This window comes from Acinonyx jubatus, chromosome D2 (genome assembly GCF_027475565.1).
Source record: "Acinonyx jubatus isolate Ajub_Pintada_27869175 chromosome D2, VMU_Ajub_asm_v1.0, whole genome shotgun sequence".
NCBI lineage: Eukaryota > Metazoa > Chordata > Mammalia > Carnivora > Felidae > Acinonyx > Acinonyx jubatus.
The window spans coordinates 65551020-65575979 of record NC_069393.1 but is presented as its reverse complement, the minus strand read 5'-3'; the positions used below and the strand labels follow the sequence as shown (position 1 = coordinate 65575979).

The 24960-nt window shown below is 39.6% G+C and overlaps 1 long non-coding RNA gene across 1 annotated transcript in view; it reads left to right on the top strand.

Moving 5' to 3' along the window:
• Positions 1-24960, top strand: part of LOC113600290 (uncharacterized) — a 73558-nt gene that overhangs the window by 35560 nt on the left and 13038 nt on the right. Inside the window, exon 3 of the long non-coding RNA XR_003421291.2 lies at positions 24803-24885. This is a non-coding gene — a long non-coding RNA (uncharacterized LOC113600290). The remainder of the gene's footprint in view (positions 1-24802; positions 24886-24960) is intronic.

The following is a 24960-nucleotide window of genomic DNA, read 5'->3' as shown; positions in this document are numbered from 1 at the left end:
TTGAAGGGAATGATCAATTAGTAGTTCATCATGATGTTAGCCTTGCCTTAGTGTATAGGGGCTCAGATTGCAGCAAGTGGGTTGCTTTCCCTCCCTCTCAAAATGGAGGGTGGGGGAAGGGGAAGTAAATTGCCAAACAAAACCAGATTGCAGAGGGGGCAGTCTATTACATCTCCAGGGAATCATAAAGGGCATCATCTCTATCATAAATCATAAATGTGCATAAACTTAAATGCACATTACAGTAGCTGAAGCCTAGCCTAAATCGGTGCATTTTTGTTTCAATAGCATTTGATTATTCTTGTGATGTGATTACTATGATCATAACTATTGCAATTTGCCAGTGTATTGAGATAACTTGTCCAAAGAGATGCAGCTTGAAATCAAGAATAGCAGAGGTGATTCACTGTGAGCACCTGCTGGGAGGGCACCTGGTCAGGCAGAATTCCATTCAGGAAGCTCAGGGTGTTAGGGAGAGCTTGGCCGCCTACAACTGGGGAGAAAGATGTGGTGGAAACAGAGCTGACCTTGATCCTCAGCCTTGCGGCAGGACCTCAGAGAAGTCACTTTACTGTCACCCCACTATGAAGTTCCATAAACATGCTACAATGCAAATTAAAGCTGCCAGATCTTTGAGTACCCTGTCACCTCTGTGGTGGATGCCCTCTTCTCTTTACTTCAAAAGTCTGTCACTTGGTAAATTGTCTTTCAAGTTCCTGCTAGCATATCACTTCATTAGATCTTCCCCTGCTCTTTCCATGTAGAGCAGATGACAGGACAACCATCAGTGTTTATTACTATCCTGTATATATGATAGTGTGTGGGTGGCGAGGCTCATGTATCACCGAGTATTGTAAGTATTAAAAATGGGAGATGTGCCTGGCTCCACATTATATCCACTGCATAATGATGGCACTTGGAGGACACTTAGTAAATATTGGTTAAGTTTCTTCTTCAGTGAGAAATGAGAACTGAGAAAATTCTCACAGAATTGTAGCAAGGATCAGCAAGGAAATTATAAGTATCAAAATACCTGGTCACAAACTATACACAAACCAAACATTTGCATATCAAACTGGACAAGAAGAATCTGTGTGAGAAATCACACGACCGCTCACCAGCAGACCAGCTGGTGTCTGCCAATGTGTCTCCAAGAATCCAAGTCTCCTGCCTCAGCAGCTCAGTGGAACAAGAAAATCCCATTTTATCATGAGTCAAAAAAGGAAAGATGTTGCCATTTTCTTTTAAGCAGAGTATGGAGTTATGATTTCACTCATGTGGAATTTAAGAAATGAAACAGATGAACATATGGGAAGGGGGGGAAAAGAGGAGAGAGGGAGAAAAATCACAAGACTCTCTTAAGGACAGAGAACAAACTGAGGGTTGATGGAGGGAGGTGGGTGAGAGATGGGCTAGATGGGTAATGGGTACTAAGGAGGGCACTTGTTGGGATGGGCACTGGGTGTTGTATGTAAGTGATGAATCACTGGATTCTACTCCTGAAACCAATATTGCACTGTAGGTTAGCTAACTAAAATTTAAATGGCAAAAAAAGTAGAGGATGGAGAGATGTAGTGAATGGCAAAGTAGAGTGACACTTTGGAACACAGTCTACCTGCCAACAGTTGTATTTGCAAACACGGATTCTGTTGTACTCTCAGACTCTAGGTGGCAGGTTGGCCTCTGACATCCACAGTCCTCTCCTTAGAAGGTCCAGGGGAAGAGGAGGGTTGCTTGTGGTACTTGCTCCTTCGACAGGATGTAGGGAAACAAGACATCAGCAAGACCAGAAGAAGGGGTATGGCTCATGGAGGGAGCCAGGGAGGGGAAGCCACTTGGCTGAGGCTCCCTGGGGCCACCCTCTGTTACCGTTGGTCAGGGTGGCCAGCCTTAATCTCCATCCTGCCTCACATAGACACAGATGGGAGCCAGAGGGGAGTATACACCACCTAGAAACAAGGGGGAAAATCTTTAGGACACACAAAGCACCCGAGTCTCCGTCTTAGCCCCACGACTTGTTCTCCCAGAGTTTGCTGGAGGCTTCATTATCAGCAGGCACATATTTACCCAAATGTTGCATTTCTAGAACATCAGTTCCACTGTTTGTGGTGGATATATTTTATTGTACTGGGGGCAGGACTAGAAAGGGACAGTTGCTTTCTCTGGCCAGGGAGACAAGACAGAGAGATCTCAGCTGCTGGGAATGGGCAGAACAAATCATTTTCTTCGCCATTAAATCTCCTACAGGAGTGAGAACCGGGAAGGAGAATACACACTGCGTGTCAAGTGAACATACACCATTCTCCCTACCTTCTTGCTATACTAGACTGTAACCTCCCTGAGGGGAGAGGAAATGGCTGGATTGCTCAGCTCTGTATTTCCATCAACATGCAGAGAATAAAAGTGAAGGAATGAATGAAGGAACGAGCTCTCTCAAACACGACCCATGAAGAGAGAAGGGTACTCAGCTCTATTTTAGAGGGGAGAGTATTGCAGGAAGGTAGAAACAGTGTGAGAAGGGATGTGACTGGGCTCCTGGTGGAGGGCCAGGCACTATCACCCAGGGGCTGATTTCTCCAGAGAAAGAGCAGCCAGTGTATCTGTTTTGATCTCAAAGGCCAGAGTGGCATAAGTGGGGTTGGGCACGTTCCCCTCTCCAGGCTCTACCCCATTGCAGGTCAGAGGAAGATCCCTTGGGGAGGAGAAAGGGGAGTTGAGGTCTGGCTGTGTCCATAAATACAGTATGTTCTGGACAAGTCCTTTTTGTTTCCTGGGACCCCTTTTCATCATCACAGAACCGGAGGAAGCAGTCCATTCTGTGCTCCTCTGACATTCCACTGGGTGCACCTGGTGGCAGTGGGGAGAAAAGGCCTGTGGGTTTGGAATAGCGACCATAATCGGTGAAGTTTTTTGATGATGCCTTTAAAAAAAATTCTGGCAAGGGGCGCCTGGGTGGCTCAGTTGGTTGAGCACTTGAGCAGTTGAGTGTCTGACTCTTGGTGTTGGCTCAGGTCATGATCTCGTGGTTTGCAAGCTTGAGTGAGTTTGAGCCCCCCATCGGGCTCTGTGCTGACAGTGTGGAGCTTGCTTGGGATTCTCTTTCTCCTCTCTCTGCCCCTCCCATGTGCACACTCTCTCAAAATAAATAAAGAAACAAAAAAAATTTCTTAAACAATTCTGGCAAATTGCTCATTCGTGTTTGTTTTCATATGTAATAATGTGTGTCTAGGAAACCTTCTAGGTACATAGAATCTTAGAAGATGAATCATGTTTGCCTTTGATTTTTAGTCTCCGTGGGCATTACCTCTTCATTCCTGAGTGTGGGGAACCTCAGAGCCAGTGACTTGAGGGTCCCATCTAGCTCCCGAACCTCATGAGTTTTAAACAAAGTTGGAACAGATGGCTCCTCTCATGTCCCCCCAAACAAGCCCACATTCCTGTTCCTTGTTTCACAATATTCTGATCTGAATGTTGTCCTTTGATGAGAAAGTTGAGGATATAACAAACTTTTATGGAATTCTATAGTGAATTGTTGAATTCAGGGACACATCCTTCTTTGTTTGATATATTTCTTCCTGGCTTTCCTCCTAATATCCCTGATAAATTCATCTGGAAACATCCAGGAAAAAATTACTTTCCAGATGTGTCTCTTCCCTAAAAGCATGCCATAACCCTTTTAGTGGAGGTCAGCTAAGCCAGTTGCTTCTTGATGACAAGTTGGTAAAAAGTCTGCAAGGACAATATTTATTTACTATTTTCTTCTTCTCCTCCATCTTTTCATTCTCCTTCCCTATCATCTCCCCCTCCTCCTTTTGTCCCTACTCCTTTGGTCTCAGTAATTAGTTTTGTAATTGCTAGGCCTCTACTGGCTCCAGAAACAACTGCTGACCATTTAGAAGCATGCCTGGGTTATAGGGGATTACTAGATGTTGACAAGTGCCAGGATTATGTGGCAACAATAATGTATAATGTCTCTGGGGTCCCTGTGTGTAATTTGCCAGCTTTCCGGGTGCAGCCCTAACAAACTCCAGGAAGCTCTGCTCACTGCGAGGGGCCAAAGAGCAAGTACTCCCTTAGTTGCAGCCACTGGGAGAACACATCCGTTATACTGCCAAGGAAATTACTTGGTCCTTAAATCAGAATGCCATCTTTGTCCCCTGGGACTGGAAGGCAGGAGCTGCCGTCCTTCCAACTTTCATAGCCACAAGGACCTGAGACCCATTTAAAGGACTCTCAAGGACATGTCTCAGGCACTGCTTGTGACAGCTGGCGTCACTAATAGGAAACTTCCAGCCCACAACACGGGCTTATCAGCACATTCAGCACATAATTTGGGGAGGACCAATACCACACGAGAAGTGGGAATTAATCTGAAGGGGAAAAAGTATTTCTGCTTTTGCGTCTCTTTTTTTTTTTTTTTTTTTTTTAGGAAAACCAACTTTATTGAGGTTTAATTTACCTATAATGCAATGCACTCACATTAAGTGTACTAGTTAATGTTTTGGTAAATATGTATACCCATGTAACCATCGCAATCAACATACAGAACATTTTTATCATCCTCCATCATGCCTTCATGCCCTTGACATTCCCTGCATGCCCCTTACACCACTGCTTTTTGTCACTATAGATTAGTTTTACCTATTCAGGAATGTTAGATGAATGGAACAATGTGGTATGTACTTTTGTTTCTGGCTTCCTATGCTTAGCGTCCGGTTTCTGAGATTCATCCACATTCTTCTGCATATCAGTAGTTCTTTTTGTTTCTGAGCGTATCCCGTTCTATAAATATACCATACTTTGTTATCCACTTACCTGTTGATGGGCATTTGGGTTGTTTTCAACTTTGGGTTCATACGAATAAAGTTTTTTATGAACAGAAGTCTTTGTTGTAGACCTACGTGTTCATTTCTCTTCGCTAAGCATCTAGGAATAGAACTGCTGGATCATATGATAAATAGGAATTTAAATTTTTAACAAACTGCCAAATGGTCTCTAAAGTTTGTGTACCATTTACAGTCCCACGAGCAATGCATGAGAATTCTTGTTGCTCCCTATCCTCACCCACACATAGTATTGTTAGTCCTTTTGTTGTTGTTGTTGTTGTTAAGATGTTTAATTATTTTAAAATAATCTCTATGCCCAACATGGGGCTCAAATTCGCAATCTCGAGATCAAGCGTCTCTGCTCTACGGACAGAGCCAGCTAGGTACCCCCGGTATTGTTAATCTTAATTTTAGTCACTTTAGTGTATGTGGAGTAATGTTTATTGCTTTGTGGTTTTATTTGTATTTCCCTGATGACTAATAACATTGAGCATCTCTTTATGTGCTTTTGGTCATTGACGTATCGTCTTTTGTGAGGTGTCTGCTGAAGTATTTGGACAATTTTTATTATTTATCTTCATGTTATTTTGTAAGTTTAAAAAAATCTAGATTTGGTCAAATGTATGTAGTATAAATATTTTATCCTGATCTGTTGTTTGCATTTTTAAATTTTTAAATTTTTTTCAAAGTTTCTTTGTTTATTTTGAGAGAGAGACCATGAGTGGGGAGGGGCAGAGAGAGAGAGAGAGAGAGAGAGAGAGAGAGGGAGAGAATCCCAAGCAGGCTCTGTGCTAACAGCGTGGATGTGGGGCTTGATCTCATGAAGTATGAGATCATGGCCTGAGCTGAAACCAAGAGCCAGAGGCTTAACTGACTGAGCCACCCAGGTGCCCCTGTCTTTTTATTTTTAATGACCAGAAGCTTTAAATTTCGATTACGTTCAATTTTACTTTTTCTTAAATCCTTGCCCATCTCAGGATCACAAAGATCTTTTTTCTTTATCCTTTTTTTCCTAGAAGTTTTAGAGTTTTAAATTATCCATAGAAGTCTATGATCCATTTAAAGTTAATTTTGATATATGGTATGATGTAAGAGTCAAGGTACATTTCCCCCGTATTTATATCTAGCTATTCCAGCAGTATTACTGAAAAGGCTATTATTTCCCCAAGTGAAGAACCTTGACACATTGCCAAAAATCAATTGACTATAAATGTGTGGGTCTATTTCAGAATTTTCTGTTCTAGTCCATTAATTTGTATGTTTATGCTGATACCACATGCTTTAATTACTGTCTGAAATGACATAGCACAGCCCTTCTGTATTTATTCTTCTTTCTCGAAGTTGTTTAGACTCTACCAGTCTTTTGAAACTGGTTTCTGTTTTTTTAAATACAAACAAGACTCTTTGGGTTTTAATGGAGAATACATTAAATCTGTAGATTAGTGCAGGTATATCTTCCATTTATTTAGAGTTCCTTTAATTTCAGCAGTATTTTATAATTTTTTTACAGGTCTTGCACATATTTTGATACATTTATCTCTAAGTATTCCATGATTTTTGATGATATTGTGGGTAGTATGTTTTTTATACACTTTCCATAGACATAAAATTGACTTATATATGTTGACTTTGTATCCTACAAATGTGTTAGACTTACTTGTCAGTTATGGTAGCTTTTATATAGATTCCTTAGGATTTCTACGTACATAATTATGTCATCTGTGACTAAAGACATTTTTACTTCTTTTTCTAACTGTATGCTGGTTATTTTTTCTTATGTATGTATTTTGTCCTATCTCTTTAGCTAGGACCTCTAGTACAATGTTGAAGACTAGTGATGACAATGGGCATCCTTGTTTTGTTCCTGATCTTAGGGATGAGAGCATTCAATCTTTCATCAGTCAGTATGGTTCACAGATGGTTTTTTAAGATCAGGTTGAGGACATTCTCCTCCATTCTTAGTGTGTTGAGAGTTGCTGTTATGAATGAGTGCTGAATTTGGTAAAACATCTTATGCATCTAAGCAAGTAATATATGCCTTTTCTCCCTTATTCTGCTAATATGATAAATTATATTAATTTTTGAATGTTAACCTAACTTTGCATTCCTGGGAAAATGTCAAATTGTTCACAATTTATTGGCTTTTTTATACATTGCTGGGTAAAATTTCTTAATTAAAAAATAATTTTAAGAATCTATTCACAGGGGATGTTGGCCTGTAGTTTTCTTTTCTTATAATATCTTTGTTTCTGGTGTCAGAACAAATTGATATCATAAAATGACTTCAGAACTGTTCCTCTCGGGGTGCCTGGGTGGCTCAGTTGGTTAAGTAGATACTGACTTTTGATTTCGACTTAGGTCATGATCGCACAATTTGTGAGTTTGAGCCGTGCTGACAGCGCAAAGCCTGCTTGGGAATTTTTTTTTCTCTCTCTCTTCTCCTCCTCCATTCTCTCTCTGTCAAAATAAACAAATAAACATTAAAAAAAGAAGTATTCCTTCATTCTGTATTTTATGAAAGTTTGTTTAATATTATATTACATTGTTCTTAAATTTTGATAAATTTTATCATGAAACTATTTGGAGCTTGAATTTCCTTTATGGAAATGTTTTAAAATAGGAATTCAATTTCCTTAATATATATAGGATTGTTAACATTTTTTTTTTAAGTTTATTTTTAAGAGAGATAGAGACAGAATGTGAGTGGGTTAGGGGCAGAGAGAGAGAGGGAGACACAGAATCTGAAGCAGGCTCCAGTCTCTGAGCTGTCAGCACAGAGCCTGATGCAGGGATTGAACTCACGAGCTGTGAGATTATGACCTGAGCCGAAGTCGGTCGCTCAACTGACTGAGACACCCAGGAGCCCCGGATTGCTAGCATTTTAATTTCTTGTGATGATTTAGTCTTTTTAGGGATTTTGTCTTCCTAGGAATCTGTTCATTTCATCCGAAGTGTGGAATTTAATGGCATAAAGTTTTCCACATTTCCTTTCTATCCTTTTAATATCTGTAGGATCTGTAGAAATATCCCCTCTTTCATTCCTGACATCAGTAATTTGTGTCTTCTCTTCTTTTTTTCTTGATAAACTTGGAAGTTTATCAACTGCACTGGGCTTTTCAGTGAGCTAACTTTGATTATATTGTATTTCTCAATTAATTCCTTGGCCCTTTTCTATGCATTGGTTTCTGCTTGTCTGTATTTATTTATTTATTTATTTTCTTAATTTTATTCACTTTGGGGTTAATTTGCTTCACTTTTCCCACCTTCCTAAGCTGGAAACTTACACCTTTGATTTTTATAGCTTTATTCTTTTTTTATATATTTTTTTAAAGTTTATTTACCTATTTTGAGACAGAGAGAGTGTAAGCACAGGAAGGACAGAGAGAGGGAGAGGGAGAAGGAGAGAGAGAGAGAGAGAGAGAGAGAGAGAGAGAGAAAGAGAGAGAGAGAGAGAGAGAGAGAGAGAGGGAATCCCAAGCAGGCTCTGAGCTGTCAGCATGGAGCTTGATGTGGACCTTGAACCCACATGAACCGTGAGATCATGACCTGAGCTGAAATCAAGTCGGATGGTCAACCGACTGAGCTACCCAGGTGCTCCTTTATTCCTTTTTTTAATGTGAGCATTCAAAGTTATAACTTTTCCTGAAGTCACTTCTTTAATTGCATCATACATATTTTGATATGTTGTGTTTTAATTTTCATTCGGTTCAACATTTTTCTCATTTTTTTGGTGTGTTTTTTTTCTTTGACACATAGGTTAATTAGAAGCATGTTGTTAAATTTTTAAATATTTAGAGATTTTTAAGATACCTTTTGGTTAATTTCTAATTTACTTATATTTTGGTCAGAGAACATACTCTCTTTAATTTCAGCCTTTTACATTTATTGAGTCTTGTTTTATGGTTTACCATCTGGTCTGTTGTGGTGAATGTTACATGTGAAATTGAAAACAGTGTGCATTCAGCTGTTTTCAGTGTAATGTTCTATAAATATCTATTAGGTCAGGTTGGCTATAGAACAGAATACGGGATTGGATAAGTCCGTTATTCTACTTTGGCCACAAGCAACAATGTAAATGTAAATGAAGGAATTTACATTTGACTATACATGCTATAATTAAACCAGAGAGCAAAGCCAGCTTGAATCAAATGTAACACTAATCCAAATTTAGGGATTGTTCTTGATCCAATGCTTCCAGCTCATTCCTTGCTAAAAGGAATGGTTTCTTGGTATCAACATAATTTTTTTTTATTTTGGCCACTGAAAGCAAGTAAAACAAGAGGTCCAAATTACTTACCGCTGGCTCTGATACTATAGAACTGTTATATTTAAAAATGGCTGGAGAAAGGGGTGCCTGGGTGGCTCAGTTGGTTGAGCATCCGATGTTGGCTTAGGTCATGATCTCACGGTCTATGAGTTGGAGCCCCGCGTCGGGCTCTGTGCTGACAGCTCAGAGCCTGGAGCCTGCTTCAGATTCTGTGTCTCCCTCTCTCTGCCCCTCCCCAGCTCATGCTCTGTCTCTCTCTCAAAAATAAACAAACATTAAAAAATTTTTTTAAAATGACTGGAGAAAAAACCTACAACTTTTAGATAATATTACATTTTATATAGAGAATTTCATTTTATTCATGGCCATAATTCAGAAATCATTTATTATATGATAAAGAAATTAAAAATTATGGTCATCCCTTGTATGTTAGGGACTTTTTTTTCCCCTTGCTGCTTTCATGATTCTCTCCTTGCCTGAGTATTTTGTGAATTTGACTATGATATGCCCTGTTGATGGTCGGTTTTTGTTGAATCTAATGGGGGTCCTGTGCTTCCTGGATTTTGATGTCTGTGTCTTTCCCCAGGTAAGGAAAGTTTTCCACTATGATTTGCTCACATAACCCTTCTACCCCTATTTCTCTCTCTTCCTCCTCTGGGACTCCTATGGTTCTGACGTTGTTCCTTTTCAATGAGTCACTGATTTCTCTAATTCTTAAATCGTGCTCTTTGGCCTTAATCTCCTTTTTTTCTGCTTCGTTATTCTCTGTAAGTTTGTCCTCTATATCGCTGATTCTCTGTTCTGCCTCGTCCATCCTTGCCGCTGCTGCATCCATCCATGACTGCAGCTCAGTTATAGCAGTTTTAATTTCATTCTGGCTATTTTTTACTTCTTTTATCTCTGCAGAAAGGGATTCTAATCTATTTTCGACTCCAGCTAGTATTCTTATTATCGTGATTCTAAATTCTGGTTCAGACAAAAAATTATGGTCAAGGTAAGGAATTTCTTACCTCCATATGTAGTCTCGAGTCCCATTAAAAATAACTCTATTAGGCACAAACTTCCAGTTATGAATAAGTTTTGGGATGTAGCGTAAAGCATGGTGACTATAGTCAATAATATTGTAGTGCATATTTGAAAGTTGTCAAGAGAGTAAATCTTAAAAGTTCTCATCAGAAGAAAGGAACATTTTGTAGCATTTTATGATGATGGATGACAAATTGACCTATCGTAGCAGTCATTTCACAGTGTATGCAAATATTGAATCATTATGTTGTACTCCTGAAACTAATATAATGTTAACGGTCAATTGTACCTCAATAAAAAAATAACTATTAAAATACAACTTTAGGACATGTCAAATCTGATCTGTGATCAATTTTATTGACTAAGTAAAATATATTCTGCATTAAATGATAATAGTGGTAATGGTGGCTGAGGAAAAGGAAGGAAGAAGAAAAGTAAGAGAGAGGGAATGAAAAACTACTCAGTCTTTTTTTTTTTATTTAAGCAATTTTTTGCTTATGTTTAACTACTCCAAATTATACATGCTTATTTAAGGAAAAATAACAACAATATTTGGTAAGTTTATAGCATACACAAAATTAAAATATATGACAATGATAGCATAAAGGTCAGGAAGGAATAACTGGAAACATACTATTAAAAAGATCCTTAATAAGTATAGTTCAACTATATTTCCACCTACTCCTTTTATTCTGAATCCTGTGTTGTGTGCCTCTTCCCACAAAAAAATTGGATTAAAAATGATAGGCCATTTTGAAGACTGAGAACGTTAGATGTGGATAAACATAAATCCTGCAAAATCTTATATCATCTTAAGTATTTGAAGAGGAAACAGAATTTTTATTGTTGTTTGCATTGACATTTTAAATGCTTTTATTCCATTTTTCCAAAGGGCAGTTTTTCCAAAGACTCAATATTCAGTCTTTCTTGAAGAGGGAGCAGAAAGCAGTGGCCATGGCCAGCTGCAGGCAGATGTCCCATTTAAGTTCTGAGATAATGGCTTATATAAATTGGACAAAATTAAAATTTTTATTAAAAAATTATATATACATACATACATACATATACATGTGTATGGATACATATACTGTATATATACATGTACATAACATATACCTACGTATATGTGTGTATATATATAGTATATGCATCTGTATACATGTATATATGTATATATAATACATACATACATACCTACAGATACTTAAACATGTATATCTGTATGTGTCTGGCACTCTTAAGCACAAATCAATGAATCTTCACACACAGAAACGTCTTGTAACCACACACAGATGCAGAGCACTGCCAGCACCCCAGCTGGACCTTGTGAGAACCTTCCAGGTATCATTCCTTGAAGAGAAAGCACCATCCTGGCTTCTAATTACATAACTTTATTTTGTCTATTTTATATTAAGAGAAACATATAATTTGTACTCTTTTGTGTTTGGCCTTTTCTACTTAATGTTATGTTTCTGAGGAATTTGTCTATAGTATATATGATTTCAGAGAGTTCATTCTCATTCTGTATAGATAATAGAATATTAAAATTAAAATATAATTAAATTAAAAATAAAAAATATAATGTTTTATTTAAAAATATGTTTTAAATTATGGGTTTAAAAATTCATATTATACAAATACTATGTATATGTTAAATATTTTTTGGAAAAAGTTTGAGAGAATACATCAAAGTATTAGCCCTTAATTCTACATTTAATTATTGTTATTATTTGCCTTTAATTATTTTTAATTGACTTTCTTCTATCTGCGCTTTCCAAATTTCTTTAGTTAACAGCTATTTGTTCAAAACAAATAAACAAAAACTCCTCATAAAATTAAAGACTTAAGCTTTGCCAAATTAATCTGGCCACAAATTATTGGTGCTTGCTAATATTTGACGACTCACCAAGCCAAGCCCGTAGCACAGAGAAAAACCAACTTTTTGAGTTGTTGGAAGCCAGTGAACAAAGGACTTATATGCTGGCCCTTGTAACCAAAGGTTTACTGCTCATTTTGAGTTCAGTTTGCTGAAGAAGAGTGGATCATTAGTCAAATTTTCCTGTCTAGTTATTATAAAAGGAAAATCTGCTCTTAAGATGTCATAATGTAGCATATGGGGAAAAAGCAAAGGCACACAAAACAAACAGCAGATTAAAATTGAACTTCTGTTACAATGCCAGCAGTTGCTTTTGCTGCCTGAGTGCCATGATCATGGAGTTGCTTCTCTTCAAGAAATGGTACAAAATATTTACATGACTTAATTCCCTAAGCCCTCTTTTTTAAAAATGAGAAATCAGAATATATTTCTTTTCCTTCTATCTCCCTTAATATATACCATTTTACCAGCTTCTCTTTATTCCTAGAGTGTTTATTAACTTTACCCTGAAGCCTTAGTATGGAGGCTATGTCTACACATTGGACAGAAGCCATGACATACACTACTTCTAATGAACCTTTTCTTCTTATGAGTACACAGGCCCTTTAAAATCTGTTCCAACAATCTCCAGCTGTCTTCCAAAAACACTCGTGTTGATAGTGTTGCCAAGTCTTCTTTGGGAGAAAATTTTCTACAGTCTAATATATTTGAGAAATCCCAGGTTACAACAATCTGAACAGGTTTCTTTCTTGTAGTGTTTCTAGAACCTTAAGTGAATTGTGATGCTCTAAGTGGCTGAGGATTTATTATGAAGCATTTCCTAATGCATGTGACCAAGGAGACACTGTGTGTGTGTGTGTGTGTGTGTGTGTTTATGTGAAACGTATGTTAGCATAGCATGGATTCTAAGAACATCTTTTTTTTGAAAATTTTTTAATGTTTATTTATATTTGAGAGAGAGAGAGAAAGAGAGAGAGAGAGCACGAGCTGGGGAGGAGCAGAGAGGGAGACACAGAATCTGAAACAGGCTCCAGGCTCCGAGCTGTCAGCACAGAGCCCGACGCGGGGCCTGAACTCACAAACCGTGAGATCATGACCTGAGCCGAAGCTGGACGCTCAACTGACTGAGCCACCCAGGCGCCCCTAAGCACATCTTTTTTACATGTTGATTTGTGTCACAAAACTCCAAAGCCTACAAGACTTGGACAAAAGCTACAATTGAGTAGGGTCTGTGACACAAGGGGAAGGTGGGTCTTTCTGAATTGGGCAGACATTTCTCAACTCCAGCTGATGGTTGCAATGCTGGAGTGCAGCTCCAGGAGTTGTGAAGCTTCTGATTTGTCAAATGAAGAGAGAAACCTAGGTTTTTATATAAAATGTCTTAAGTTTTAGGTGGTTGGAAAATGATTTGAGTGTTTCTTTCTTTCTTTTTTTTTTTTTAATTTTTTTAAACGTTTATTTATTTTTGAGACAGAGAGAGACAGAGCATGAGCAGGGGAGGGGCAGAGAGAGAGGGAGACACAGAATCTGAAGCAGGCTCCAGGCTCCGAGCAGTCGGCACAGAGCCCGATGCGGGGCTCGAACTCACGGACCGTGAGATCATGACCTGAGCTGAAGTCGGACGCTTAACCGACTGAGCCACCCAGGCGCCCCAATTTGAGTGTTTCTTAAAACACGGTGTGGCTCACACAAATGGGCTTGCCAACTAGATTGACCCTATAGGCCGATGATTTACAAATTGTGAAGAGGCAATGCATCCATCACTTTACCACCTGGTGCTTTGTGCTATCGGATATATTTCAGTTTTCATGGGTGATATTTAAATTGTGCATTGTATTACATAGGCTTTCATGTATGTAATGATAATAATATTCATTCATTGAATAATACCTGTTATGGTGTTAAGCACTCAAATCTAAGGTATTTAACTGAGTCTGTGCCATAGGAAGGCATGTATCAACTACATTTTCAGGTGAGGAAATAGAGAAATTAAAGAAATTAGGTGTATCATTCATGGTCAAAAGAAAGTGGTAATAAGTGGGTGGGCTTGACAAGCCTGGATGCTTTATCACTAATTCTGTGTTCATATTTCTGTCTTCAACTGGGGAATTTATAATAGATAGAATGCAAATTTGTTGAGAATGAAAACCACATCTTCTACTGGACAGCTGACTATTTACAGGAAAGAATCCTACAACTGAACACATAGTTGGTTCTCAAAAATCCCTCTCTAATAAATTTTTAATGTATTATTGAAGTAGTGTGGAGTAGTGAAACAAATCACTTTATTTCAAGTCAAGAAATTTGATTTTGATATATAGCTTGTCACTTACTGGGCTTTTCCCCAAAGTGCTGTAGACCTTAATCCATAAAGTAAGTGTGTTGGACTAGAAACTCAATGGGTTCTTTCTAGCCTTAAAAAATCTATAACTCTGATTGATCTATGTTGTTGTGGAGATCAACCTGGGAAACTATACGTTTGGTCTGAGTTTGCCAGTGGCGATGTTTTAGGACAATTCCGAGTTGCAAGTAACAGAAACCAAAACGCCCCCGTCCCCTCAATTATCTTGAGCCAAAAAGAATTGTACCGGTTGAGAACTGCAAACTCTTGGGCTCTTGGTAGCTTCAGGTGCAGCCTGGAACAATGACCCATCTTCCTCCTTCTCTCTGCTCAGTGCTGTGCTCCTCCAAGTGTTGGTTTCATTCTTATGCTTCCAAAGGTCACCGTGTCTCCAAACATTATAGCATGTTAGCTTCACCTCCAGCTGGAAAGAGAGAACTTTGTCTCCTCCTCTTCCCTCTTGCAAAGAGACAAATATTTAGAGTCAGGGTCTCATTATATTAGGTACGTTTGAATTCTGATCTCCGAAGCAGTCACTATAGCTAGGAGCATAGGATGTGTTGATAAGATCAACCAGTAGTTCTGTATTCTGGCTTCACAGGTGAGTCAACTAGAGTTGTTAAAGAATAGTTATGTTGCTTTCATATCCTAGAATTATGACACAATATCTGGGAATGAAATGCGAGCATTAGCATTTTCTTTTTGTTTCTTTTAAATGTTTACTTATTTTGAGAGAGAGAGAGTGAGCATGAGTGGGGGAGGGGAAAAGGGAGAGAGAGAGAGAATCCCAAGTGGGCCGGATGGTTAGCATGCAGCCTGATGCTCCCATGACCCTGGAATCATGACCTGAACTGAAATCAAGAGTCACACACTTAACCGACTGAGCACCGCCCCCCCCCCCGCCCCACCAGGTGTCCCTCCAAAAAACCAACAAAATTTTTAAAAGTTTATTATTTCAAGAGAGGGAGTGCAAACATGGGAGGGGCAGATAGAGGGAGAAAGAGAGAGAATCCCAAGCAGGTTTGCTGCTGTCCGTGCAGAACCTGACATGGGGCCCAACCCCACAAACCATGAGAACATAACCTGAGTCCAAATCAAGTGTCAGATGTTTAACCGACTGAGCCACCCAGGTGCACCCACCCCTTTAAAACAAAAATTTCTTTTCTTCTTGAGAAAACATTTAAGTTCTACTCTCGGCAAATTTCAATGACCTAATACAGTGTTATCAGCTATGATCACCATGTTATACATTAGATCCGCACACCTTATTTGTCTTCTAATGGAAAGTTTGTACCTTTTACCAATCTCCCTATTTCTTTCAATGCTTAGCCCCTGACAATCACTTTTCTACTCTGTTTTTCCGCTCTATTAGGTTATAGGTGATCCTATGTGGTGTTTTTCTTTCTCTGCTCTTTTGACCAATTTTGGATAAAGGACAGACTCTTCTTCCTACTTTCTGTAGGCAGATTAAAAATGAAGGCTGTGGGGTATGTCTAGACCACTTACCTATTTAATCCAAAGAGATAAAAATTAAACATGAAAGTTAAGAATCTTGCCAGAGTCCCACACTCAGTCCTTATCCTCTAATCCCTTGGTGACCACTGCTCATTGCCCCTGCTCAGGATTGGAAAATTGAGACAGGCTGGCAGGGAAGGAGGTCTGTGGGAAAACACTCTCATCATAAAGTGGGTCAGCATGGTACATTACAGGGGTTCAAGTAACTCTCAGGCACTGTGGTTGCAGACCCTAAGCTTTGCCTCTTCCAAGATTAAATAATACTAACATGTTATAAGACCTAGCAGCTAGGAGACTGTAATATCCTTTTGGTTCACCTATAAATTGTTTTTTTTTAATGTCATTTATTTTTGAGAGAGAGAGAGAGAGAGAGAGAGTGAGAGAGCTCACGTGTGCACACATGTGAACGGAGAAGAGACAGACAGACAGGGAGACAGAGGATTAGAAGCAGGCTCTGCGCTGACAGCAGAGACCCCAATGGGGGACTCAAACTCACAAACTGTGAGATCATAACCTGAGCTGAAGTTGGACGCTTAACTGACTGAGCCACCCAGGAACCCCTAAATTGGGTCTTATAAGTACAGAAATCAGTATGTGCTCAAATATAACCTAATTTGCGTGCTGACACCTAATAGAGAGCCACCTGACAATATGTATGAGATATAGATCCTCATCATAAAGATAATAAAAAATTGGTAAAATAATAGTGGCTAAACGAACGTATTAAAAGTTAATGAAAATTGGTAAAGTAATATGGCTAAAAGAAAATACGTATTGACACTGATCAGAATGTTTGGACTGCACCTTGCTTGTATTGGACATACAAAATGACCCCCAATGAGTCATGTCCTTTTATTTCGTCCCATTGTGTGTGTGTGTGTACAACTAGTGATTTGCTTCTAGCCAATAGAATTTGACAAAAATGAAGTGACTTTTGAAGATGTAATTAACATCCCAAATCAGTTGACTTTGGGTTCATCAGAAGGGAGATCATTCTGGGTGGCCTGACTTAATCAGGTGAAATCTCTTAAAAGAGAGACTGGGGGCTCTCCCTGAGATTAGAAACTCTCCTGCTTATCTTGAAGAAGCAAGCCACCATGAGATCTACAAGGACAAGGAAGTGAATTCTGCCAACAACTGAGGGAGCTTGAGGAGATCTTTCCCACTGTGGCCAGCATGTTGACTGCAATCTTGGGAGACCCTGAGTAAAGGACTCAAATAAGCCATTCCCAGATTCCTGCCCTAGAGAAACTGTGAGATAATAACTGGGTGTGTTGTAAGCCTCTAGTTGGTGTAATTTGTTATGAACAATAGAACACTAATACACTACCCTTTCTCCTGTGAAGATTTCTTACAGTGTAATAATGGGTTGTTTTATTTTGGGTTTGGGGAGGAGGTTGGTGTAGCACTGGTGCTTTCCAGTATTTTCATATCTTTGATATCTGAGGCAGAAGACCATTTAGCATAAGCTTGGTCAACCAGGATATTGCTTGGAAATCTGATCACTACTGACATGGCTAGCTTTAAAAGCCAAAGGAAAGAAGCAAAGACACCTAGGTCATAGGGGGTACTTATGTGATTTACATATACTATCTCACTAAATCCTCCAGCAACTTAAGGATACAGTAACCAAGATGTAGAAGGGCAAAGGCACTTAATGAGGGCCATTTAGCTGTTAAGAAAAATTATTGAAAACATAACTGTGTACCGTTTTGATGTCTAACTGGTCCACTCAAGTATTATTTCATTCTTTGGGCAAATGTATCTTTGCATGATGTATTAATTTTCTTTCCTGTGTTGACAAAATTAATTTCCTTGTGGTTGTAGGACTGAAGGTCCCAGCTTCTTGATGGATGTTGATTGGAGGTTGTTCTCAGCTTTTAGAGGCCACTTGCAGTTTCTTATTACATGGGCTTTATGAACATGACTGTTTACTTCGTCAATCCAGTCAGATGGGAATGACGTCCCATCACCTTTGCCATATTCTGTTAGTTAGAAGCAAATATCAGGTCCTGCCTTTCTTCAAAGGGTGATGGTTTGTCTCATTAAAGACTTGATCAAGGCCCCCTTTAGTAAGGCATTAATTCTCTGTTTGCAAGCTTGCTTCCTTTACTCTTTGCCATTCTTAAGGTTAAGTTTCTGCAGTTTTGTTGGTTCCTTGGAATTAGCAGAGAAATAGTCAGCTCTAGAAGTCAGAGAGCTCCTGCTCAAGATGCTGTGTGGGTTTACATTGCTTGATCTTCCAGCGAAATCTAGTTAACAGTAAGTTATTGATACTCCAATACACTGCTTTCTCGAAGTTCAGGGGCTCACCCCGAGGTACTCTGACTGGTGGAGTAAAGGGGATTGTGTAGGAGAGGTGGGGAAAAGAGGGTTCTGCAAAGAGATTAGGCAGAATGGATCCAATTTGGGGGAATCAGGTGAATTCCTTCAACTTAGAGACAAAAAGTCCATATTAATTTGCATGATTGTTTCCCTGTGAATGAAAAATACTTGAAAGTAGATAAGCAGCTATTTCATCTGGGCTATTGATTAAAACAGCATTTTTATTAATATATCATTTCTATTTGAGTGTATAGCTTTTTCAGTCTGACATAGACTGAGGATTCAGCATTCAAAACTTGTCATCTGCAGGTTTCTAGGTCAAGGCTCCCCAAATCCCTGAGAAGGGCAAGGTAGTTGAATAGGAAGAATCCTGGGTTTTGTAGACAGATTCGAGGTTGTATTCCAGCCTCCTCTTGCTATCTCTGTGTTATTCACTGAGCAAATTATTTCCCCCCTTTGAGCTTCAGATCCTTAATTTGTAAAATGAGCTCAATAATGCTCAAATTAAAGATCAAAAGAGTGGGTATTTGTAAAAGAGCTTACAAAGTACAAGTGCTCTATGTATGAGGCACTATCAAATGATCAAATTATAGTAGACTTTTCAATGAAGTTTGGGGTAAAGTCAAAGGATGTGGTTATTTGAGCATGCCCTATAGAAAGCCACCACACTTCCTTGGACCCTCGAGTGCTAGACAGTAAGGATGTTGACCTGTCCTAAGACAGTAATGCTTATATTTTACATGTTTTGATTTTGAAAAAAAAATTACTGCAAAGCTCTGCAAGGCTGTAAACAAAGAAAAAATAATCCTTGGACTTCAGAGAAATTACCATAAACATATAATAGAAAAACAGGTGTTATTTGGGGGATAAAACTTTACTTGTTGATGGACAAAAATTATCTGCAGACACTGCAGGAAGCTACGTATAATATAGCAGTTTTTGCCATGAAATGTTAGCAGAACTTACCCTCCTGTTTTCAGAGAATTTTTGCTTTGAACACAGAATCATGAGCAGGTGTAGAATGAAAGCTGTGCATTGATTTGCTCCCATGGGACCAGGGTGGTCACTGATAGTCAAAGAAGGAATTCTTTAATATCCCCCTCCTTAGCTTTTGTTCTACTTTCTGATGAATTTGGCCACAGGAAAGCAGTGAATCTTGCTATCTTTGGATATAACTGATTTCAGTATGAGTTAAAGAATTCAGCCTATAGAAAAAGGGAGACAAGGAGAGAAAAATCTTATTAGGTTCCTTTCCTTCATTCTAGGAGGGCTGAGACTGGGGTCTTCCTGCCAGCACATCCTTGGTGGCTTTGTCCAGTTGATTTTTAAATAACTCAGGTGACTGTCCTCTTATTTCTCCAGGGAACTCATTCTACCATGTAATGGAACTGACTTTTAGGAAGGTCTTCTTGAGATAATAATATTGTGTACAATTTCCTCATACATTTCCCTTTATTCAATTTTATTCCATAAAGAAATCACTAAGAATTAAAGAGAGAGAGAGAGAGACAGAGAGAGAGAGAGAGAGAGAGAGAGAGAGAAGAGTCATGAGGAGATAGACTGGGTGGGTGTGGAGTAGTTGCTGGCTGGTAGAGGAATGAGAGCAAACAAGGGCTGTGCCAGGAAATGCTGACAGAAGGACTAGTTGGGGGGCGATGACCCCCAGAATGGATCTGAGGAGGCAGAAGTGGCTCAGGATCAACAAAATATTCTTCTTAATAATGAACTCTTACTAAACTAGACTATGCCTCAAGATACTGATTTCCGTAATCTGTATGGATTTGGTCAATTTTTAGGCTGCTAACTTTGAATCGATGTTTAATCCACTTCAAAACTCCATAGCTATTCATGCTAATCTCATAAACCCAAGTTTTAAACACTCATCCCGGGAGGTCAGGGGAATGAAGGTGAGGAAGATGGCGTTACTTTCCTCCATGTTGTGACTTAGACGCTGTTTTCCCTACAGTCCCAACCCACCGTCTCCTCCCTCATTCACACTCCCAGTCTGCTTTATAGTGGAAACCAGGCTTACACAGTAGTGGATCTGAAGTAAACACAAGAGGGCAGACAAGTAGCACACAAGTGGTGTGTCTGCTGTCACCAGAGCCAAAACAGAACCAGACTCATCCCCCATCCTGTCGGGGCAGTTAGAAGCAGATTCCAAATGGAATTCCGGATCCCAGGTGTTGAGAGGATAAAGGCCTCACATGACATTCTTAATTTGTAAAAAGACATACACAAATTGGAGAGATATTCAAAGCACTATTTCTTTATATCGGCCAAAGATAAGCGTGATTTAAACATTCAACCTTGCTCCATGTTCCATAGTTACCAGACCACAAATCCAGCTGTTTAACACACTCCAGTGACTAGCAATTGTACTTGGAATAGAATTCAAAATTGTCTATATGAGCCACAGGACCTTTCCTGATCTGGTCCATGTTTGGCTCTCCAACCTCATGTATGGCTAATGTTGCCTGTGTAGTCACATTGGCCAGTGTCCATTTCCTCAAATGTGTCACCCTCTCTATGCTAATGGGCCTCCAGATGCTGCCAACCCCTCTGTTTTTCTGATTAATCCCTACTCACCTCTTATATCATTGCTTAATTGCCCCATCTCCAGAGAAAATTTCTCTGCCCACCTCCCTTCCCAGAGGCTGGGTCTCTGCCATGAACTCTCACAGGACTTGACCTCCAAAGCAGGTATAATGAAACACATAATCACATGGGTTTACATGTAAGCATGTCCACTCCACTGGAGTGTAAACTCCATGAAGACAGAGACCTAGGGCCTGCTAGTGTCTTGTGCATACTGGAAACATACTCTCTTCTGTAGGGAAAATGACTGTGTAGGTTATAGCCCATGCTGTAACAGCAAGCTGTGACCCATCTGGGAGTGGCCAAGGAATAGCCTCCATGATCCAGGGACTTGCAGGTGGTTTTTCAAAGTGATTAGAACAATTAACACTGACTGTTTAAACTGAGTAAAGGAACTATTTTCCAGTTGGAAACTAGCTTGCTGCCAGTTTAAGTCATCCAAGAAATGCTCCAAGGGTCTCACAAGTGCCTTTTGGCGGGTTCCCAGGCTTTAGCCAACATATGCTCAGAAGCATACACCCCTCTGTGCACCTCAAACATCCTTACAACGTAATTACCAATCTCCTTAGTATTTTGTTTCCTCTCCTGTTGTGCTTTCCTTGATGTGTGTGTGTGTGTGTGTGTGTGTGTGTGTGTATACTCTCTAAATACACACACACACACATATGCAGAAACTGAAGGAAGTTATGTATAACAAACATATATATGTGCTTTTTTTATGATTTAAGTTGTTAACTCACTGAGAAGGGAATACATCTCTGTTTCTTCTCAGCAGCCAGTTCACTGTTAAATAATGCTAACAATAATACTTAAGGATAACAACCAAAGCATATGTCTTGGGAAAATTAGGAGGCTCCTAGAGAACATTTTTATTTTTCTTACACTGTGGATAGCTCACTGGGATATTTAAGTCCAAGTTAAATGTGGATAAGAAGAGTGAAGAGACACCCAGGTATTACATAGATAAGCACAAATCACTGATATTCCAAAAGCTGTATCATTCAAAGACATAAGTGGAGGGAACTGGTGAATAGAAAGCCCAGTGGCTGTAGGAGTCACTGAAACAGAGGATTATTTTTCAGTCATTGGGGGGGTGGGGGAGGGGAGAGAAGACTGTTCCAGAGGCATCATTAGGGAAAGGGATCATGAAGAGTTGAAAAAGTAGGAGTAAATAGTGTTATCTGAGAGAAAGACAGGGGGTCTGTGGAATGTATGAGCAGGACTATGATACCATCAGCAATGTGTTTTGTTAGGGTTGAGTTGGTGAAGAGCTTCCTATATGGCCTCTGCCAGTGTTGGGGCCACAAGAAAGTGGTGGACACAGAAGCAGGAGCTCACATTCCCAACTTTTCTGTAAGTCTTGAGTAGGAACACAAAGAGGTCAGTAGTGGATGATACTATCATGGCCCAAAGTGAATTATCAAGGGTTTAAGACCCATGAGCCCAAGAGGAGGGGATCAGGAAGTACAAATCTGACATTTGGAAACAGTCTTGCTCTGTATCCTCGTCACACATGTAGTGATCTTTGGGTCCATCCTCTCCTGATATCATTTGGTTTTGTACTGACCTCCCAATGGGGCAGCTCTGTTTTCAGGCCGGGCTGCTTATTGCAGAAATCCTGTGGTGGAACATCAAAGAAATCATAGCACGCCTCTCTTGGAATCAACTACAACAGTGGAGTTTTCTTTACTTTTTCTTCTTTCAATGCTACAGTTGTTTGAACAAACACTGGTTATTGATGATGCAGGTGGCCGGCTTCATTCCCTGCTGTGTGCTTTAATTAGCTTCCTTTCTGGGTCATGTCTTCGGCTTCCTGTTGGGTGTTCCTGAATGCAGGACCTGTGGGTGGTCTGGGAGGGCTTCTGAGTTTCCTTACTGGACTCTGCAAAGATTATTGTTTTTAAAAAGATGTTTGAGATCCATGGAATTATTTTGCTCTTTCTGCTCTCTGAAGTATATTCATGATCATGCCTGTTCCATTATTTGTTGATTAAAAAATGTAGGTGCATAATGTTGAGCCAGGAATGAGTGGAAGAAAAATCAGATTCTTTCCAGTTTTTAAAAAATTTAGCAGGAAGCTAACCAAGGGAAAATTGTGGTGTCTTCAATTTCGCTGTTAGGTAGGATAACAGAATGGAAGATGGACAAGAATAGATTGGAATCTGTGCTTCGCTACTACCTAACCAAATGACCTTGAACCTGTCATCTTGGCTTTAGTGATCACTGTTTTTTCAACTGTAAAAAGAAAAAACATACATTAAATGGACCAAATCTAAGGCCCTTTTTGGTTCTAACATTCCAGGTGGACATGAGACACAAACTCTAGAGGCTTATAGAGAGAAGGAAGTGTTCTAGTCCAGTGGGGGATTTGATTTTACTAATATAAGGATTATTAAAAATTGGAAAGTCACAAGGTAATATCCTTCATTTTCCCTTATGGAAAGGAGTCTCACCCATGAGGTTCCTGTGTGCAAGAATATTACACAAGGCAAGTAAAAGAGAAAACAGCAGGAGAGACAAAAAGGTACTCTACAGAGTAAGCACAAGTTATTTTATTATAATTTGCTCAACTATGTAAAATAGACAGTCATCTCCACTAGACAGATAAGAAAACAGAGCCCTAGAAGGGCTGAATGAGGCTAAGTCGATTGCTTTAGATTACAAGATACACAGCAAGTGAGTTGTGTATTTCTAAATCTTTCTGATTCTGAAGTCTTTGTTCCAAACCTCCATTTAAAATAAGATAAAACACTACAAACAACAAGAACAAACTCCACCCTCCCAAACTTGGATTTATTGCAAACATTAGTGCAAGTGATTCTATAAAGGATTCTGAGTGATGGGCAAGAGGAGAGAAATGTTTCCTCATTTTTGTAGTAGGGAAGATTCCTAAAGATTGCCTTTGGAGAGATTTTTCCAAGTATCCATCGTACATTCATTTCATTATTTTTTTAAGTTTATTTATTTATTTTGAAAGAGAGAGAGAGTGTGCGTTGGCAAGCATACACATGAAATGGGAAGGGAGAGACAATCCCAAGCAGGCTCCACACTGTCAACAAGGAGCCAGATGCGGGGCTAGAACTCACGAACCATGAGATCATGGCCCCAACCGAAACCAAGAGTGGATGCTTAATCAACTGAGCCGCCCAGGTGTCCCAATTAATCTTATTGTTGATGAAGCAGATGACTTTCCAGTGGGATCATATCATCATCATCATCATCGTCGTCGTCGTCGTCGTCGTCATCATCATTATATGGGAGGTGGAGTGTATGAACACAGTTAGTTGACCCTCATCTGTGGAAATTGCCTTCCTTTGCTGCTTAGACAAATGCAGATAAACTGATATTCAACCTGGGACAAGGAGTTGTCAGTGAGGGGAAAAAAACGTTTCCCTTCTTCCCATCTAGATTCTTTGGCTGGTCTAATAATTACATAGACATAAGGCAGATTAATAGGAGAAAATCAAATTTAATTTCATATGTAGGGGAGCCCATAAAGATATGAGACTCAAAGAACTGGCTGAAGCAGGCATCTTTTATACTTTTTAGGCAAGGAAACAAATTTGTGAAGAATTGATGAAAAAAAGGTATTTGGGCTTGGGATAGCTAATTAGTAATGAGGTAACAAGGTTTGTTTATAGAGCCCCCTCAGCCCCGAATTCCTTGTCTCTGGCAATAAGGATGCCTTCCATCCTCTTGATATAAGGAGTGTACATTCACATGGGAGATTTATTTCCTGCTTTTAGGAGGACAAAGGAGGTCAGAGTGTCCTTCTTGAATCAGCTGTTTCTCAAGTAACTTTAATTCAAAGTAATCAATATGCCAATGTGGTATATTTTAAGGTGGCTATTCCGCTCTCCTTTACCAGTGGATAATGAAGATTCTGACTGCATAAGGAGGAGTTTGGAAAAGGGCATGTTCTAAAGCCTACTCGTTGTGACTGTGTAGAAGGCACAGATCCCCTTGCTCCCCAGCAAGTTTGCCAGGATGTGCCCTCCAGCTGGCCCTGACTTCTGACTCCTCCACAGGGTCTGGCTTGAATGGAGAGCACATGGAAAGCACACGGTTTGGTCTGTGCCAGCGATGCAGGGAAAATGCCACATCCCCAGAGGTAAGGAGACTTCAGAGGCCACCCCATGCTTCCTACTTAGCTTCTAGGCTTAACGTGATGCGTGGGTTCTTAGTC